The sequence below is a fragment of the Chiloscyllium plagiosum genome, chromosome 16 (assembly GCF_004010195.1).
Source record: "Chiloscyllium plagiosum isolate BGI_BamShark_2017 chromosome 16, ASM401019v2, whole genome shotgun sequence".
Taxonomy (NCBI): Eukaryota; Metazoa; Chordata; class Chondrichthyes; order Orectolobiformes; family Hemiscylliidae; genus Chiloscyllium; species Chiloscyllium plagiosum.
In genome coordinates this window covers 29,892,275-29,913,129 of record NC_057725.1, presented here as the reverse complement: position 1 = coordinate 29,913,129, position 20,855 = coordinate 29,892,275, and the positions used below count along the sequence as shown (strand labels likewise).

The following is a 20,855-nucleotide window of genomic DNA, read 5'->3' as shown; positions in this document are numbered from 1 at the left end:
ATGTGGTTTATTTGAACTTTCAGAACGCTTTTGACAAAGTCCCATATAAGCGATTAATATGTAAAATTAAAGGATATGAGATTGGAGGTAGTATATTGAGATGGATAGAAAATTGATTAGCAGACAGGAAATAAGGCCTAAGAATAAATCAATGTTTTTCTGAATGGCAGGCAGTGATTAGTGATACTGCAGGGTTACTGGAACCCCAACTTTTCACAATACATGTTAATGATTTAAATGAGAGAACTTCACATAGTATCTCAAAATTTGCAGATTACTGAGGTGGAAGGGTGAGCTGTGAGCTGTGCAGAGATGCTGCTGTGCACTTTCGACAGGCTGAGTGTAGTATAAAATGGATATATATGAGGTTCTCCACTTCGGTAGCAAAAATAGGAAGGCAGATTATTTTTGAATAGTTATAAATTGAGAGATGGGGATATCCTCGTGCACCAGTTGTTGAAAGTGCAGATACAGCAGGCAGGCAAGAAGGTAAACTGAATCTTGGCCTTCAGAATGAGAGGACTTGAGTGCAGGAACAAAGATGTCTTACTGCAATTAGACGGAGTATTGTTGAGGCCACACCTGGAATATTTTTAACGCTCTCCTGTCACACTTCGATTATTGTTACCTCTTTACTAATCTGCACTTCTGCTGTCTCAATCCTTTTTTAATTTTTTTAAACTTTTCTTCAATTGAACCTTTTCCCCAACTAATTAGGAGGAAGCTCACAACTCTAGCTATGTGATTCATCTGGAGGCTGGTCCCAGCATGGTTCAAATGAAGCTTATCCCAAGAAAACATCTCTCTCTCTTTCTCTAGTACTGGTGCCAGTCCCCCATTAAATCAGAACCTATTTAGAGTCATACAGCATGGAGACAGGCTCTTCGGCCCAAGTTATCCATGCTGACCAGGTTTCCTAAGCTGAACTAATCCCATTTGCCTGCATTTGGCCCATATCCTCTAAATCTTTCCTATCCATTTACCTATTCAAATGTCTTTTAAAATGTTATAATCGTACCCACCTCCACCATTTCCTCTGGCAACTCGTTCCATACATGCACCATCTTCTGCGTGAAAACATTGCCCCTCAGGTCCTTTTTAAATCTTTCCCCTCTCACCAATAACCATATTCCATCCAGTTTTGGACTCCCCCACCCTGGGGACAAAGACCTTTGCTATTTACCCTATCCATGTCCCTCATGACTTTATAAACCTACTCCACATATGAGCCACCCTCGATGTGAAGAAGTTGCCCCTACAGAGAGAGAGAGAGAGAAAGAGAGAGATGGGAGAGAGAGAAAGACACTCAGAGAGATGGAGAGAGAAAGACTGAGAGTTGGAGAGACCCAGAGAAACAGAGACAGGCAAACAGAGAGAGAGAGAAAGAGACCCAGAGAGACAAACATATAGACATTTGTTCCATATTAATCATTGAGCCAAGCATTTACCTCTCCCATCTTATTTACATTTCGCAATTTGCATGTGGGTCAGGTAGCAATCCACGGATTATTACTGCTAAGATTCTGGTTTTAATTTAGATCTGAGTCGCTGGTAATCCCTCAGTAGAATTTCTTTCCTGTCCGAAACTATGTCACTGAGGTACCAATGGATCACGCCAACTGAATCTTGTCCCCATCCCTGCCCGCCCCCATTACAAATTCCTCTCTAGCTCAAAAGAGATGGCTTTAGCCTTGTCACCTGACAAAGCAACACAGCCTTTTTTTGGATTCTGTCTTTGCAGCAGAAAACAGTATCTGTTTCACTCATTACGCTATCTCCTATCACTATCCTGCATTTGAACAGTGTTTTGGACCCACCATGTTGTGGTCAGTTCCAGCTCACCCTCTCTGCTGTCTGTGCTCTGATCTACGCTGGGTAAAGGAGCCATGTACCTATCGAACAAGCGCACTAGCAGAGGCTTGTTCAACGCTAAATTCTGGATCCACATTCTTGATTCACTCATAATTGCACCTCCTGTCCCTGAACATTGCCACTGTTTCAGGACACAGTATCCAGGTAACTCTCTCCCTCTCTGATGTGTAGCAGTGACTGTACCTTGGACTCCAGCTCATCAACTCTGATCTGATGTTCATTGAGCTGCCAATACTTGTTACAGTTTTAGATCGCAGTGGCAATTTCCAACTCCCTCACAATACAGCTGTAAGACATTGTCCACCAAGCTATCTCTATTCTACTTAATTAATTAATTTGGATGTCAAATATTTTAATAACAAGAGGCATGGAAAAAAAACAATTGCTTCCCAGTTTTCCTGTGATGTCGAATTTAGGTTCTAACAGCAGACACAGGTTTTGCTGTCTGCTGCTTTTAGTTTGATCTCCTACCACTGCTGCCCCTTCAATACTCCTCCTTATGAAGTTGCTGTTCCTGCGCTCTCACGTTATTTCAGAAGCACAGGGCCCTCATCTCTCTCGTTCTTTCCGGTGCTGGTGACTGAGCGCAGGCCCTCCTCTCTTTCAATCTGAAATAATTACCCAATCCAAACAAAGTCCGAGATATTCCTCATGGTTAATTCTCTAGATTATGAAGTTGAAGATGCTTTGAAGGTTGATCAGTTACACTATGTCCTGAGCCAGTGTGTTCCAGATCAGATGGGTTTGGATGATGGACTGCTATACAATGACAATTTCAAGATGTATGCACTAAATGGGGAGTAACACCCTACTATGCATGCTCAATTAGGCTAACAACATTAATGGAACATACCATTGAATCAATGATCACCATATGTCAAGCAAAAAGAGTCAGATTTTTGCATTGCATAGTTTCATTTCTTTGTACCAGCTTTTGAGATGGGATTTCCATCCTAGGTTCATCCTATATTTTTATAGACAAATATAAATAGTATCGCCTAGCAGCATTGTCACATCATGTAACATACCATGTTGCTACATCTGCTGAAGGTAAAATCACATCAATTTATCATCATTGAGTCATGCTCAATTTCTGCAGATGTCATTAGATAGTGAACAGGAATCCTTTTTTTTATTAGCTTGAAGGATGAAGAGTGATGGTGTCAGCTGTGATTCAATGGGTAGCTATCTCAACTCTGACTCAATAGATTTTTGGTTCCAGTCCTGCTCAATGTGTGCATAGAATCTAGGCTGACATTCCCAGGGGAGTACTGGAGGTTTGCAGCATTGTCAGGGTGTTGACTTTCAGATGAAAATTAAAGCCAGGGCCCTGTCCACCATAGTCAAGTGAACCAAGTCACGTGGTTCTATTTCAAAGAACAGTAAGGATGTTCTCCCTGGTGTTTTGGGCCAGTACTTATCTCTCAACTCTGACAGATTGTCTAGAACAAAGAACAAAGAACATTTACAGCCTAGGGATAGGCCCTTCGCCCCTCCAGGCCTGAGCCGATCCAAATGTACTGTCTAAACCTGTCGGTCAATTCCTATGCATCTGTATCCCTCTACTCCCCACCTACTCATGCATTCATCCAGATGCATCTTAAATGAATCTACCGTGTCTGCCTCTACCACCTCTGCTGGCAACACATTCCAGACGCCCACCACCCTGTCACCTTGAAAGCATGACCTCTTGTGATTGAATCCTTCATCCTGGGAAAAAGTTTGTCTCTATCCACCCTGTCTATACCCTTCATGATTTTATAAACCTCAATCAGGTCCCCCTCTCAATCTCCTTTTTTCTAATGAAAATAAACCTAACCTACTCAACCTTTCTTCATAGCTAGCACCTTCCATACCAGGCAACATCCTTTTAAACCTTCTCTGCACTTCTCCAAAGCGTCCACATCCTTTTGGTAATGTGACGACCAGAACTGTCACAGTATTTTAAATGCGGCCGAACCAATGTCTTGTACAATGTTAACATGACTTGCCAACTCTTATACTCAATACCCCGTCTAATGAAGGCAAGCATACTATATGCCTTCTTGACCACTCTAACCACCTGTGCAGCAACCTTCAGGGTACAATGGACCTGCACTCCCAGATCTCTCTGCCCATCAACTTTTCCCAAGGCTCTTCCATTCATTGTATATTTCACTCTGGAATTAGTCTTCCTAAATGCATCACCTCACATTTGTCTGGTTTGAAATCCATCTGCCACTTTTCCGCCCAACTCTCCAATCTATCTATATCCTTCTGTATTCTCTGACAGTCCTTATGCTTTCTGCTACTCCACCAATCTTCGTGTCATCTGCAAACTTGCTGATCATACCAACAGTGCCCTCTTCCAGATCATTTATGTATATTACAAACAACAGTGGCCCTAACACTGACCCCTGTGGAACACCACTGGTCACCTTTCTCCATTTCAAGGAACTCCCTTCAACTACTACTCTCTGTCTCCTGATGTTCAACTAGTTCTTTATCCACCTGGCTAAAACACCCTGCACACCATGTGACTTCACTTTCTCCATTAGTCTATCATGGGGAACCTTACCAAATGCCTGACTAAAGTCCATGTATATGACATCAACAGCCCCTCCTTCATCTATCAACTTAGTCACTTCCTCGAAGAACTCTATTAAGTTGGTAAGGCACGATCTCCCCCACACAAAACTATGTTGCCTATCACTGATAAGCCCATTCTTTTCTAAATATAAATTGATCCTATCCCTCAGTACCTTCTCCAGCAACTTTCCCACCACCGACATCAGCTCACTGGTCTGTAGTTACCCGGAATATCCCTACTACCTTTCTTGTACAGGGGGACAACATGAGCAACCCTCCAGTCCTCCGGCACCTCACCTGTATTTAAGGATGCCCCAAAGATATCTGTCAGGGCCCCAGCTATTTCCTGTATCGCCTCCCTCAGCAACCTGGGATAGATCCCATCTGGTCCTGGGGATTTGTCCACCTTAATAGCCTCGAGCCTACCCAACACATTTTCCCTACTTATGTCAACATTGCTAGTCATCATTGCTTGTGGGATCTTGCTTTGTGCAGTTAGGCTGCCCCGTGACTACTCTTCAAAATTATTCCATTGGCTGTAAAGCACAGACATGCTGAGTTTCTGGACAGGCGATATATAAATGTAAGTCTTTCTTTCGTGCCCACAGTGTGATGGTCTGAAGGGGTCTCCTTGATAGCAGCTCTGGAAACCTGTCACATCACACACCAGGAACTGGAAAGAATTCTGAGCAGTTAAGGACACAAGAACACCACTTTCTGCTTGGTGCATCAACAGATGTTTTGAGTTTTATTTTCAGCTGAAGGTTGGCAGGGGATGTGGAACAAATGACAAGGTGTCTCACATTTTCTTGGTACAACCAGAAACGAAGGCCATTCTGACTGAGGGCTATCTGCTTGGACACGTGTTTAAAGTGAACAGCAGTAATTTTCAAAATACACAGTGTCAGCATTACTCACAGGACATTTAGTGAAACAACTACCAGTGACCTTTCCACTTTCTCCCTAAACGTTAGCGATCTGGTGCAGTGCAGAGCTGTTTGTTGTGAATATGCAGAAGAGCGACCAGGGAACACTTGGGGCTGTTTAACTTGGAGAAGTGGTGACATCATTGCAAACTCGTGAATCAGATTCCTTAAAACCGTTCTGGAAACTTCCACTTAAAAATGTACATGGGCAAGGCTGTCATGCGGTCAGCATAAAGTTAAAAGATTAAAAAAAAAAGTTATATGTAACTCCAACCATGCTCATGATAACTTTTAGCTTGCTGGCAGATAGTGAGCAACGTCAGTTGTAACACTCCCTAGTCTCTGATTGGGTGCTGCTCGGTGATTAGCCGTGCCCAAAGCCAGTCACATATACGCTGAGATCAGTCTGTTCAAACGTGTTTGTGTATGTGTGTGTGTGTGTACTGTATATGAGGGACAAGTGAATCCTAGGACTGGACTGGACTGGGAGCAAGCTCTCCCAGTTCAGTGGCTTCCCCCACAAGGACTTCAGTTGGTTACCAGCGATGCGAGAGAATTGTGCTAAAACATGTTTCATCCTAACAACCGTTAAAACCCTCTTGCCTTTTAAAGGATCAGCAAATAACAACGAGCAACCCTCGGGCTCTGCTGATGTAAGTACAAAAACAAGCTACTTTTCTTTGAAAACTCAGTTCAAAACAAGTGTCACTCAGTCAAGTCCGGCTAATTAAACTCCCGCAGTTCCATCACCATTCATTTAGCAAAGCAATTTTATTCTTTAAACTAGGGAGCAGCTAAGTTTACAAGCAGCTTTGAGTTTCCAGACTGTGTCAGGTTTCCAAAGTATTGTATGGAATTACTCAGAGCCAGACTTAAGACCATGTAAAGTGCAGCTGCTGTCTAATAATTAACCCTCCGAGCTACCTTATCTTCCTTCTTTTTGCACCAGAAATCAACAGCTCAGCATAGCTATTTATGTTGCTAGCTATAAATACACCAAATACGCTGCTGGATTTATTTGGCAATGGGCACGGGGATAGAAATATGCGAATAAGTTGACTCTGATACTGTAACTGTCAGTGAGAATCATACAGAATCTTAATGGAAAGAATCTGCATTTCTATAGCACCTCTCCCAACGTGCTTTAAAGCTGATTCAGTACTTTTTGAAATGTAGTCACTGTTGTAGGATAATCAGTAGCTAACGTGCAGACTCCTAAAACAGCAAAGTGATAATGGCCAGTTAGACTTTTTTTTTAGATGATATTGATTGAGGATCAACAATTAGTCAAACATAGAAGCAAGCCTTAATTCTTGCTCAAAACAATTCCATTGTCAGTTTTTCACATTTCACCCAGGAAGGCAGAATAAACGTTGATTTAATATCTCATTTGAAGGACACAGCGTACGGCACTCCCTCGATACAAATCCTCCAACAGCGCAATGCTCTATCTGTACTGATCCTCCAACAATGAAGTGCTCCTTCAGTACTGACCATCCAACAATGCAGCACTCACTCGGTGTTTAACCTTCAACAGTGTAGTGCTGTCTCAATACTGACCCTCCAGTAATGCAATCCTCCCTCAATACTAACCCTCGAACAGCGTATTGGTCCATCAGTATTGATTCTCCAACAATGCAGTGCTCTTTCATTACAGACCCTCTAACAGTGCAGTATTCCCTCAACATTGCCCCTCCTACAGTTTGGCACTAACCTCCGACGGTGCAGCGCTCCCTCAGTACTGACCCTCCGACGGTGCAGCGCTCCCTCAGTACTGACCCTCCGATGGTGCAGCGCTCCCTCAGTACTGATTCTCCAAGAGCGCAGCGCTCCCTCAGTACTGACCCTCCGGTGCAGCGCTCCCTCAGTACTGACCCTCCGACGGTGCAGCGCTCCCTCAGTACTGACCCTCCGACGGTGCAGCGCTCCCTCAGTACTGACCCTCCGATGGTGCAGCGCTCCCTCAGTACTGATTCTCCAAGAGCGCAGCGCTCCCTCAGTACTGATCCTCTGATGGTGCAGCGCTCCCTCGGTGCTGACCCTCCGGCGGTGCGGCGCTCCCTCGGTGCTGACCCTCCGGCGGTGCGGCGCTCCCTCGGTGCTGACCCTCTGACAGTGCAGCACTCCCTCGGTACTGATTCTCCAAGAGTGCAGCACTTCCTCGCCACTGATTCTCCAAGAGCGCAGTGCTCCCTCGGTGCTGACCCTCCGACGGTGCGGCACTCCCTCGGTACTGACCCACCGACAGTGCGGCACTCCTACAGTGCTGACCCACCGACGGTGCGGCGCTCCCACAGTGCTGACCCTCTGACAGTGCAGCACTTCCTCAGCCACTGATTCTCCAAGAGCGCAGCGCTCCCTCAGTGCTGACCCTCTGATGGTGCAGCGCAGCGCTCCGTCAGTGCTGACCCACTGATGGCGCAGCGCTCCCTCAGTGCTGACCCTCTGACGGCGCAGCGCAGCGCTCCCTCAGTGCTGACCCTCTGACGGCGCAGCGCTCCCTCAGTGCTGACCCTCTGACGGCGCAGCGCTCTGTCAGTGCTGACCCTCTGACGGCGCAGCGCAGCGCTCTGTCAGTGCTGACCCTCTGACGGTGCAGCGCAGCGCTCTGTCAGTGTTGACCCTCTGACGGCGCAGCGCTACTGCAATATCTAATATCTGCTCAAGTCTCTGAAGGGGTGCCTCTGACGGCGCAGCGCAGCGCTCCCTCAGTGCTGACCCTCTGACGGTGCACCGCAGCGCTCTGTCAGTGTTGACCCTCTGACGGCGCAGCGCTACTGCAATATCTAATATCTGCTCAAGTCTCTGAAGGGGTGTTGTACACAGAATGTTTTGTCTCAGGTGAGATTACTACTACTATTTTTCCTTTTGCAACTTCTGTTAGAGTAACAATGTCTAATATTTTCTGTGAAGTCAAATAGCCAGCCACAAGCATGTACGTGTATGCTCTTGATTGAAAGATTGTTTTACTTTGTGAATCAGTCCTGAACTTGGGGACACTGATTTAAATTAGAATCACCTTTGGTCAGAGATGAGGAGAAATGTTTTCTCTCTGGGTACGAGTGGCTTTGGGACTGTCTGCTTCAGAAAGTAGTGGAGGTGGGGTCATTGAATATTTTTAAGGTGGAGATAGATAGATACTTGTTAGGCAGGGTAATTAGGTTGTAACAAGCTCCTGCTTGTAGACATATTTGCAAAATGAATATTTTCGGGTCTAAGATAAAACTGTGTTATGCCAAATTCTGTGCGAAAATGGACCACATTGTAATGAGTTCCATTCTATAGAAGACCACATTGTATCGAGTTACATGTTATAGTGAACCACGTGACGCTATCAGACCATATTATACCAAGGACTGCATTATATTGTTTGTAAGCACAATATATTTTAGGAGAAATTCAAGTTAGTTGGGCAACAGGACAGTTGCTTCCTGACTTTGTATCTTTGATCATCCATGAGACCAATTACTGTTGGAGAAAAGGGGACATGTAGGTAATACTGTTGGGGAGTGTTTAGCTGGGTCATAGGCTTAGCATTCACTGCTCAGTATTTTAGCAATGGAATTCACAGGTTAGGGCTGGCATCCTTCCATCTATGAACACTGATGGAAGATATTTCTAATCACATCGTTCAGACAAGTTATGATATATCTGGAGCAGGTGGAACTTGAATCTAAGCCTTCAAGCTCAGAGGTAGGGACCTTACTACTGCACCGCAAGACTCCTACGAATACCGATGCAGCAAACAATTTGCTGTCAGATGACCTTTCATTCAACTCCTACCTGAAAATAGTGGAGAATGCTCATATTAGAAGACTAAGATGCCTCAAAGCTGTACCTGGTGACTTTGTCAACGGTTTCTACTGGAATAGATTGATAGAAAATCAGGACTTGGGTTTATATGGTGCCTTGGGTGACCTCAGAATGTCCCTAAGTTTTTCCCTGCCAGTGAAGAAGTACTTTTAAAGTTTAGTTATGCAGGGAGTCATAATATGGAATAGTCACTAATATGTTGAGTCCCTGCTGTACCACAGCCTGCTATATCCCAGAACATAGTCTACTATCGTGTTGAACTCATAATAATTGGGCCAAGTGAGACATAATCCATTATAGGCCCTAACTCAGTGTAATGCAGTGTGCTGTAGACCTTGTGCTATAGCAAATGATATTATAACAAGACCAAGTGTAACTTGGTCCATTATTGCATGGAACTCAGTGTAACATGATCTTCTGCAGAGTGGAACTTTGTATAATGTGGTTTGTTACAGAGTATAACTTGGCACAATGCACTACTGATTTGGATGCAAAATATTAGTGTACCATCTGAATTATTTATGTTCAATGATTGATAATGTGATTCCCTGTAGGATTGCTGTTGGGATGTAGTGTGCATTTTGCCATGAAGTGCAGTATTTGTGACAATCCAGTTTTCCTCACATTGACTGTTGGCATGAGTGTGAATGCAGAGCAGAGCAGGTACTGGGAAGCTTTCTCCACTTTACCGCTCAGGATGAACTGTGGATTTATACAACTCAGTGCAACTGTTGCACCCTGACAGATAGGGACCCATCATACTTCGTTGGTAACCTGACTCTCTTTAGGCCAGTCTACGCTTTCATATGTTGTTGTATTGTTTGTAAAGAGCTAGGAATTGATTAGTCAAGAACCAACTGTATGTGTAAGTGTTCCAGTGGGGCCACACTGATGGTTGTGCTAAAGAATCAGGACTGTGTAACATGACACCAGCCTAGGCAGACTCCTAGCCTTCCATAAGCATCACATATAGAATCCCTACAGTGCAAATAGAGGCTAGATGCACCAAACAGTATCCCATCCTCTACTGTAGCCCCATAAGACATCTAACATATCTCGCCTGAAAAGATTTGAGTTAAACACAAAGTTCCAAGCTTTCCAAATCTGAAATGTGATTATTTAAACATGTGGGAGCCAGCAAACATACTGACAGTCTGGGAAGTTTTGTTAGAAATGGGAAGAACTCCATAATAGAGTGTTTGACTCAATGATGGTTATTCCTTCTTTGAGTTGAAAGGTCCGAAATTCTAACACTAATAATCCGGTAGGATCAAGTAGGTGTGAGTATCTCCTTCCCATTGTATCGACTGTGGAAGCTCATAAGTTTCTGGTTTATCGGGGTAGAACTAACACCCCTATACTGAATTGACTATAGTATAAATGGTCAAGATAATAGAAGAGATGTTGTCAGTGTTAATCACCCTGTGAATCCTTCCAGTTCTGAATTCAGCTCTCCAAAGAAATCTAAGATGTAGAGACAACAACATCAAATGCAGAAAGTTGACGATCTGAGAGAAACCCTGACATTCCCTCCAAGAACACCAATATATTTCTGAGATCCCCCAGTTTGAAAACCTGGCATGCCACTCTGCATATTGTATGCCAATTCTATGTGGCTTTGAGTAATGTATTCATGACTGTGGGTTCAGGTGTGACCTGACGTGACTACCAGTGTTCAACATTGTTGCAGCTTGCCATCTGCACATATTCGTAAACAGACATTGCATCACCTGTCATTTTGCCTCTGAGGTTTTAGTTTGGAATTATGGTCTTCACTGTAATCTGCCTGTCACATTCATCTTTTCAAAGTTTCCATCACAATTAAAAGTGTGACAATGTGTGTGTATATGGAACACTGAGCTATTTACCATTCAGTGATAACCCCCAGCAACTGTTCCTAGCAGAGTCAATTCCTCAGCTTTTTGCTGGTTGCAGCCGACTGGGAGCTTTATAAACTTTATACTTATGATGTGTTGTGTTAGCTCATTCTAGAGTTAAGAGTTAATCTATACTTTGTGACCGAGTGCATTCTTCATGCATAGGCACAGACAGTGGTATAATTCCAGTTTGCCAAAGTGCATGCTACTTTGAAAAAGTCTAACCCTTAACTTGAAGTTTAATTCTGTTCACAAACTCAGGTAGAGCTATGTGAACCTTGACCATAGTATCACATCAAACCACAATTAGATTGACCAGTTACGTTGAACATTGCTAATAGAGTCATAGAGCCATGGAGATGTTCAGCATGGAAACAGACCCTTCAGGCCAACCGGCCATGCCGACCAGATATCCCAACCCAATCTAGTCCCACCTGCCAGCACCCGGCCCATATCCCTCCAAACCGTTCCTAATCATATACCAATCCAAATGCCTTTTAAATATTCCTATGGCATTCCATACACGTACCATCCTCTGCGTGAAAACGTTGCCCCTTAGGTCTCTTTTATATCTTTCCCCTCTCAACCTAAACCTATGCCTCTAGTTCTGGACTCTCCCACCCCAGGAAAAGACTTTGTCTATTTATCCTATCCATACCCCTCATAATTTTGTAAACCTCTATAAAGTCACCCCTCCGCCTCCGATGCTCCAGGGAAAACAACCCCAGCCTGTTCAGCCTATCCCTAAGGCTCAAATCCTCCAAACCTGACAACATCCTTGTAACTCTTTTCTGAACCCTTTCAAGTTTCACAACATCTTTCCAATAGGAAGGAGAACAGAATTGCATGCAATATTCCAAAAGTAGTCTAACCAAAGTCCTGCACAGCCGCAACATGACCTCCCAGCACCTGTACTCAATACTCTGACCAATAAAGGAAAGCATACCAAATGCCTTCTTCACTATCCTATCTACCTGCTACTCCACTTTCCCAGGAGCTATGAACCTGCATTCCAAGGTCTCTTTGTTCAGCAAACCCTCTAGACCTTACCATTAAGTGTATAAGTCCTGCTAAGACTTGCTTTCCCAAAATGCAGCACCTCGCATTTATCTGAATTAAACTCCATCTGCCACTTCTCAGCCCATTGGCCCATCTGGTCAAGATCCTGTTGTAATCCATGGTAACCTTCTTTGCTGTCCACTACACCTCCAATTTTGGTGTCATCTACAAATGTACTAACTATACCTCTTCTGCTCACATCCAAATCATTTACATAAATGACAAAAAGTAGTGAACCCAACACTGATCCTTATGGCACTTGGCTGGTCACAGGCCTCCAGTCTGAAAAACAACCCTCCACCACCACCCTCTGTCTTCTACCTTTGAGCCAGTTCTGTATGCAAATCCAATTTTCTCCCTGTATTCCATAAGATCTAACCTTGCTAACCAGTCTTCCATGGGGAACCTTGTCGAACGCCTTACTGAAGTCTATATAGATCTCACCTACCGCTCTGCCCTCATCAATCCACTTTGTTACTTCTTCAAAAAACTTAATCAAGTTTGAGAGACTTGATTTCCCATGCACAAAGCCTCGATGACTATCCCTAATCTGTCCTTGCTTTTCCAAATACATGTACACCCTGTCCCTCAGGATTCCCTCCAACAACTTGCCCTCCACCGAGGCCAGGCTCACTGGTCTATAGTTCCCTGGCTTCTCCTTGGCACCCTTCTGAAACAGTGGCGCCACATTAGCCAACCTCCAGTCTTCCAGCACCTCATGTGTGACTATCGATGATACAAATATCTTAGCAGCCCAGCAATTACTTCCCTAGCTTCCCACAGAGAGTTCAGGTCCTGGGGATTTATCCACCTTTATGCGTTTTGGCAAACCATCTCTTTAACTGTTTCAGTGTTATTAGGAATTTACTGTATGTCACAAAGCCACTGCAACCTGTATGTGAATGAGCAACACACTAAAAGTTAAGTGTCCTATGCACAATTTCATAAAATGTTTGAGATGTGAATATGATGTAGAATTTTTGTACATGTAATTTTTGAGGTTATCAAAATATTGTTTTATGCTTATCATTTAACTGGACATTCTATAATAATGTGGTGTTTGTACCAGGTAAGAGCATAAAATACTGGAAATACTCAGCAGGCACATGTAGAATGTGTGGAGAAAGACACACAATTAATGTATCATGTTGATGCACTTTCATTAAAGAATCAAGGGGACCAATAATTCAGAGAACAGGAGCAAACTGAGAATTTGAATTCAATTTACAAAATCTGGAAATAAAAAACTGAGGGCAATAAAAGTGATAATGAAATTCTTGGATTGTTATTAAAAGCTCAACTGGTTCAGTGATATTACTTTGGGGATGGGAACTGGATGACTTTGATTGGTCTCAGTCTGGTATTACCTATGTGTGAGTGTTGCCTGTGTCTGTGCTAACATTTGAACATAACAAATAGGAAAATTAGTAGCCTATATGGCCCCTTGAGATTGCTCCACAATTCATGACAGTTGTGGCTCATTCCTGCCTCAACTCCATTATCTCTTCTCTCCAGTCTTTATCTTTTGATTGTCTAAGAAATCAATCAATCAATCGCCTCCTTGAATATTCTCAATGATTGAGCATTCATCATCCTCTGGGGTAGAGAATCCTTCACATGCTCAATCCTCTGGGATAGAGAAAGCCACACATTCACAGCTGTATAGGGCAGGAAGTTCCAAGCATTCGAAGCCCTTTGGCGAGAAAATTTCTCGTCATCTCAGTCCTCAATAATAGATCCCCCTTATCTTGACACTATGCCCCTATGTTTTAGATTTCTCGGCCAGGAGAAACAACTTCTCAGGATCTACTGAAGTCACTGTCAGATTACTGTTGGTCCCTTTATTTGAGTCATTAATGCTGCTACATCGATCCTTGTAATGCCCCAATTGTCACAGCCAGCAATTTGAAAATTCCCCATTTATCCCTACTCCTTGCTTGTAACCTTAAACTAATCCTCTATCAATACTAATAGTCCACCCTACTCCATGAACCTATAGCTTGCATATTAACCTTTTCGGCTGCACTCTATTAAATGCAATCTAAGTAAGCTGCATCTACTGATTTTCCATTATTTACCCTAATTGTTCCTCAAAAAGTGTAAACATTTTGTTAACCACTATTGCCCTTCTATGAAACCATGTTGACAGTGTCTTGGTAATATTCTGAATTACTGAGCACATTGTTAATGTTTCTTCCAAATAGATTCCTGGATTTTTCTGATGCCTGATCTAAGTCTACTTGGCCTGTCATTCTCTGGTTCCTCTGTCATTCTTTTTTTTGTTTTTGAATACCAATGTTACATTTACTAACTTCCAATCTGCTGGGACACTTGCAGAATTTAAGAATTTGATCATTTACGAGATCATGCTGGCAGAGTGGGGGTGGTGTCGTCTGAAAGTAGGCATCATGCTGTGCATGCCTTTTCTGGTACTTACCTGCCCCGCCCTGATCCCACCACAATTTTGACTGTGGGGAGAGAGACTACAGGTGACCCACCTACACTTGGGCTAGTTCTGTTTGCATGCTTGTATTTGGCAGGTAGAGGAGGGAGGTCATTTTGAAGCCTGCCAGATCTAGTGCATTGTAATACTGGCAGAGAAGGAGTGGGCACCTTCTCTTAGTGCCACCTGGTAAATCAGAGAACTTCTCCATCTGAAGGTCGTGCTCTGTCCCCAGGCCTTTCCCAGCCCATCCTCACTTCTCTTCCCCACTTTACTGAGACTTGGCTAAACTGATAACCCTTCTCTCCATCTGGCTCCAACAATGACCACCGTTGAGGAGTGGATACAGTCCCCGACAGTAGCCACTGCTCCTGATGGAGCTCTGCAACCAGAGCGCGACCAGCCAGTTCATTGGCTGGCAGTTCCAAGAGAGAGAACATCCATCTCCAATGACAGTGGTCATTTTGCCCTCAGAGTCTTAACATTTCTCCAAATGCAGGGCAGTCTCTCTGATTTTCATTGGGGAATTAGGGAATTATCTGTCCTAGTTTTGCGAAATCCTTAACTGTGGTTCTCCTATCCCTGCAGTACCTCTTTTAAATCCTAGGATTTAGGCCATCTGGTCCTTGGAATTTGACCATTTTAGTATCTTAAGTTTCTCTAGAGTATTTTCTATCTGCTAGTATTAACTGCCTGTTCTACATGTGTGTAGAATCTGTGTATATACAGTACCAGACAACCACATCAGAATATCACTCTGCAGTCTGACAGTATTCATTTTGGGTTCTCATGCATAATTACATTCACAAGTCGAACACTACTGGGAAAGATTTATAATTCATGAAATGGTGTCAGCCTCTCAGCATCATATTACAGTACATGGTGACTAATGTGAGGTAATAAAAGATAAACTAAACTACTTAGCAGTAATTTAAAGACCTAACAGATTTTAATAAACTTTCAGGAAATTGACAGAAGTTTCCTTTTAAAACTGAAGCCAAGTATAACTATTCAAACTTTAAAATGACTTTTTTTCCCTGAAGGGATTCTGAGTTGGAGAGTTAGCTTTTTAACAAGACATGTATCAACGAAATAAAAGAGCTTTCTCTTTGCTGTGGTACTGAACTGTTACAACTCCTAAAATGCATCTTTATCTTTTGCACACTCTTCCTCGTGCAAAACAGGATAGGTTTATACGAATGAAACTTACATTTATGTAGCATCCTTTGCAATCGCAGTATGGTTGAACATGTTTCACAGCCAATGAAGTTTGTTCACATGAAATTTAATTTTATTTACTGCACTTTATTCAGCCCCTCAAACGTAACTCAGAGGTTGTTGAAAAAAGCTCAGCAGGTCTGGTAGCATCTGTGCAGAGAAATCAGAGTTAATGTTTCAGGTCTGGTAATTCTTCCTCAAAAACATTCTGAGGAAGGATCACTGGACCCGAAACCTTAACTTTGATTTCTCTTCACAGATGCTGTAAGACCTGCTGAGCTTTTCCAGCAACTTCTGTCTTTGTTTCTGATTTGCAGCATCTGCAATTCTTTTGGTTTTTACCTCCACACAACCTGCATTGTCAGAATTTATAGATATTTTCTAATCAAACTTTTATGAAGATGTAAAATCATGTCCCTGGAGCCAGCAGGCTAGGGACTCCTAGGCTAGGGATAGGGGCAGTACCACTGCAACACCCAGGGCCCTATTTATATCAGCCACTTTGTCATTTTTTAATATCCAGCATCGGTCTTTCATATAACTCAACATCTTTTTTCTTCCTTATCACCAAATCTTCTATGGTAAATCTGTCATTTTTATTTGTTTAAAGGGTTAACACATTGGTGGTCATTAAACTTGAAAGAAGACCATTAGGATGGATCTGACTTGTGATAATGAATGAATTAGAAAGGTTTATTCGACAACGCTATTCAAAGTTAAACCCTAACTGCAGGGAGAGCCTGATAAACCAGGGAGCAGCAATTGATGTTGGGTGGTAAGTGTTCATACCCAAGGAATTAATTTTCACCCTTACCTGTCAATATTAAAGATAAGAAATGGCCACAAAGCAGTGTTTCCCATTTATCAGCAACAAAGAGATTCAAGTCCTGTCTGTTTCAGAACATAGATGTCTTTAAATATGCAATTTAGGAATCATAGCATCATACAGAACAGAAGGAGTTTATTTGACCTATTGTTCATTTCAACTCTCCATAAGAGCAACTCTGCTAGTTATGCTCCCTACCTTTATCCTGTAGTCATACAAATTTGCCCTCTTCAGATACTTAGCCAAATCCCTTTTGAAAGTCACAATTGAATCTGCCTCCACGAAGTACAGTTTCAGGTAATACATGCAGATCTTGGCTACTTACTGCATAAATGTCTGGGAATTAGAATCATAGAACCCCTATAGTGCGGAAAGAGGCCATTCAGTCCATTGAGTCTGCACGATCTCCGAAGAGCTTCCCCCACAGATCGTCCCTATAACCCCCATTTCCCTTGGCTAACCCTCCCAACCTACACATCGTTGGACACAATGGCAAATTAGCATGGCCAATCCACCTAACCTGCACATAATTGGACTGTGGGAGGAAACTAGAGCACCCAGTGGAACTCCATGTAGACACAGGGAGGACATCCAAGCACCACACAAGCAGTTACTCAAGGCTGGAATTGAACCTGGGTCCTTGGGCTGTGAGGAAGCAGTAGCTAACCACTAAGCACCATACCACCCTAAGTACATTTGGATACTTTATTAAAGGTGCTATGAAAATGCAACTGCTGTGGTCTTGAGATAGATCAAAGGAGAGAAATCTCTGGAGTTTTTCCAAGTGGTGGGATAGGGGCTCCAAAGGTGGGAATCAATGATATGTAAAGTAGAATTATCCAGATGGGGCAATAGCTTTCCTCATCTGCATTTATCTTTGTAAAATACTTTTTACTGTATTTTCAGAAAGTATAGTTAATGTTCTTCATGTTCTTGTGTGGGTGACAATGCTGTTTGAGTGAGAACAGACTATAATCTTCTATCCCTGTTCCCATTTAACACAGTAACCTTTACTCTTGTTTCTGAATGCAAATCAGCTGAACTCAAATGGCAAGAGAGGTGAATCTGTCTATTTTTAAAATAAAGCCTCTACTGAGGATGATAGCAATTTTGCAATTCACTCTCTGCCATGAAACATGTTTCTACAGCAGAAGTGGCATCTCAGAGTTTATCCCAGGGAGGTAGTTATGTAATTGTCTCTCAACCAATTTTATGAAAACAGAAGATCATTCAATTATTCATCTCACTGCACTCCTGGTGATGGAATCTTGCAATGTGTAAATTGGGTGCTGTTGTAGATTTTTGAAACAGTGACCATATTTCAAATGTAGGCAGTAAAGTACTTTGAAACACAAGAACGCCGGAGATAACTTTCCTGTTCTGCTTCAAATTAGTGCTGTAATTTACATCTCCCTGAGAGGCCAGATAGGGCCTTAGTTTAACATCTTTTATAAAGGAAAATAACTCCAAGTGCAGCACTCCTTCCGTTTTGCATTGAGAATGCCAGCTTAGATTCTGTTCTCGTTTCCATAGTGGAGCAAAGAACTCCTGACCATGTCTGACTTGAGAGGCAAAACTCCTTGGCATGAAATTCTGAGTGACTGTTTTAATGTAATATGCAGCCTTTCTCATAGATGAATCTTGTAGTTGAAATCTGAGCCTTCCCTTTAATAGGTAAGACAGGCTAGATTTGACTTGTATCACAGATGTTGGCACATATTGCACCCATCGTCTGGGCAGACAAGGATTAGCAACTTGTTCAGACCAGTTTCTTTGTTGTTTTTCATTGTGGTTTGTGGTTAGAAAATAAAATGCATGTTTTCAGAATTAATATACATTGAAACAAAATGAAACATCATCAACAGGAAACTAGTTAGTCAAAGAGTAAAAGAGGAATTTTAGACGAACAGATTAAGGTAGATATACTGGTTTCTCATGGCATAACTACAAACCACTATCTCATACAACATCTGACACTCTTATTGAATATTCTTCTCAGAATGATTTTCTTCAATTTTACAATTTACCATACTGGGATTGGAGCCCTAAGCCTTTGAGTTATTAGTCCAGGACCACAATGAATTGTAATACAGAAAAATAATGAGGTGATGCATTTTGGCAGATGTAACATAAGGAGAGACAATGTATACTAATGACACTATTCCAAAGACTGCATAGGGTTTTGGAGGGAGGAGGCCCAGTGCATAAACGTTTGAAGGTGATAAAACATATTGACAGAGTAGTCAGCAGAGCAGATGGAGATCTTGGGCTTTATGAATTGACAATGAATACAAAAGCAGAAAGATTATGGTGTACCTTTTTTGTAAAGTTCCATTCAGTCTAAAACTACATTGTTGAATCCAGTTCTAGTCACATTTTAGGAACGATGTGAAGGTCCTTGAGGAGGTGTAGAGGAGATTTACCCAAATTATGTCCGGTTTAGATGAGGTTATCAAAGAAAAGCTGATGATACAGGATGATAGACGTAGATGTAAGGTTTTGGAAAAGCAGTGCACAGGAAATGTGAGGAAGACCTTTTTCACATCAAGTGATAATCTGGAATTTATTGCTTCCACTTCTATCTTCCTCTGAGGCAGTCAAAGATTTCTAAAGGAAGTTAGACAGGCGTTTCAGCAAAATAAGCTTTCAGAACTACAGGAAGAGAGTAGTGGAATTGGTAAGGCTGGTTGAATGGCCTCCTTGTGTGTCATTATGACTCTACCTTACTCATACTCCTACTTACTCATAGTAGTGAAGGCCTTTTGCCTGAAACATCAATTTCCCTGCTCCTTAGATGCTGCCTGATCTATTGTGCTGCCTGACCTACTAAGTATTCCATAGCTTTGAGAACAGTCAACCACACTAATAGGGTTGCCATATTGAACAAAATCTTGCTGTTTGTACATACAGTCATAGAGATATACAGCACGGAAACAGACCCTTCGGTCCAAACTGTCCATGCCGACCAGATATCCCAACCCAATCTACTCCCACCTGCCAGCACTCGGCCCATATCCCTCCAAACCCTTCTTATTCATATACCCATCCAAATGCCTCTTAAACGTTGCAATTGTATCAGCCTCCACCACATTCTCTGGCAGCTCATTCCATACACGTACCATCCTCTGCGTGAAAACGTTGCCCCTTAGGTCTCTTTTATATCTTCAAATCCTCCAACCCTGGCAACATCCTTGTAAATCTTTTCTGAACCCTTTCAAGTTTCACAACATCTTTTCGATAGGAAGGAGACCAATAATCTGTATTTTTTACTTATCCAGGTCTCCTATCAACCTACAAACAAAAATAAAAAAAATTCCATTTGTATGCATGCTCTACCAGCCCATTGCATTATTATTTCCTCTGCCCACATTTATTATTGATATCTCAGTGAAAATGAAACACGCTGTAATTACACCCTTCCAACAATGGTGGTGATGTTGTACCAACTCATTGACTTGCACTGTAGAACAAATTTATGATCCGAGGGATGTTAAAGATCTTCCACTATTATGATCAGGTAAGGAGGAGTGACTAAACTCCCTACTTCTTAACACACCCACCCCTCCCATCCTGGGTGACTTCAACAAAGACTTTAAATTCTCTTTAGCATGCATCACACTCCAATTGAGACATGGTTTTGCAGCTCAAGATAAAAGAGGTTACTGCAAAGTTTTTTTTTTAGTAATATTATTGCTTAGTAACATGAAGAAAAATAATAAAACATAACGGCAAGCACATCAACAAAAACTGGTATAAGGTTTAATTAGGGGAGTGTGTATAGTACAAAAAGTTCAAAGTACGCAGCTTAAAAATGCCCTTAGAGTTAGAACATAAAACAGTACAGTTTGAGATTAGATTTAAATTAGATTCTCTACAGTGTGGAAACAGGCCCTTTGGCCCAATAAGTCCACACCGACCCTCCGAAGAGTAACCCACCCAGACCCATTTCTCTCTGACTAATACACCTAACACTATGGGTAATTTAACTTGGCCAATTTACCTGCACATATTTGGACTGTGAGAGGAAACCGGAGCACCTGGAGGAAACCCATGCAGACACGGGGAGAACATGCAAACTCTACACAGACAGTCGCCCAAGGCTGGAATCAAACCTGGGACCCTGGTGCTGTGAGGCAGCGGTGCTAACCACTGAGCCACTGTGCTGCCCTGATGTTGGGGTTTAACTGAGATCATGGTAACTTAATTGATGATTGGTATCCTCAGCAAAGTTTGCAGACATATTTTAGTTCACA

The 20,855-nt window shown here is 42.5% G+C and overlaps 1 protein-coding gene across 8 annotated transcripts in view; it reads left to right on the top strand.

Annotated features, from left to right (window-relative positions):
- The first annotated feature begins 5,758 nt into the window (after window positions 1-5,758).
- The window catches only part of LOC122557729 (F-actin-monooxygenase MICAL2-like), a 174,847-nt gene continuing 159,750 nt past the window's right edge, over window positions 5,759-20,855 (top strand). For 3 of the 8 annotated variants that reach the window (XM_043705670.1, XM_043705666.1, XM_043705669.1), the window contains exon 1: window positions 5,759-6,019. The gene's annotated coding sequence lies outside the window, so the exon portion shown is untranslated. Of the gene's footprint in view, window positions 6,020-16,460; window positions 16,552-20,855 lie in introns of those variants that run through there. The other 5 variants (XM_043705668.1, XM_043705665.1, XM_043705654.1 and 2 more) reach the window with 3 other exon arrangements.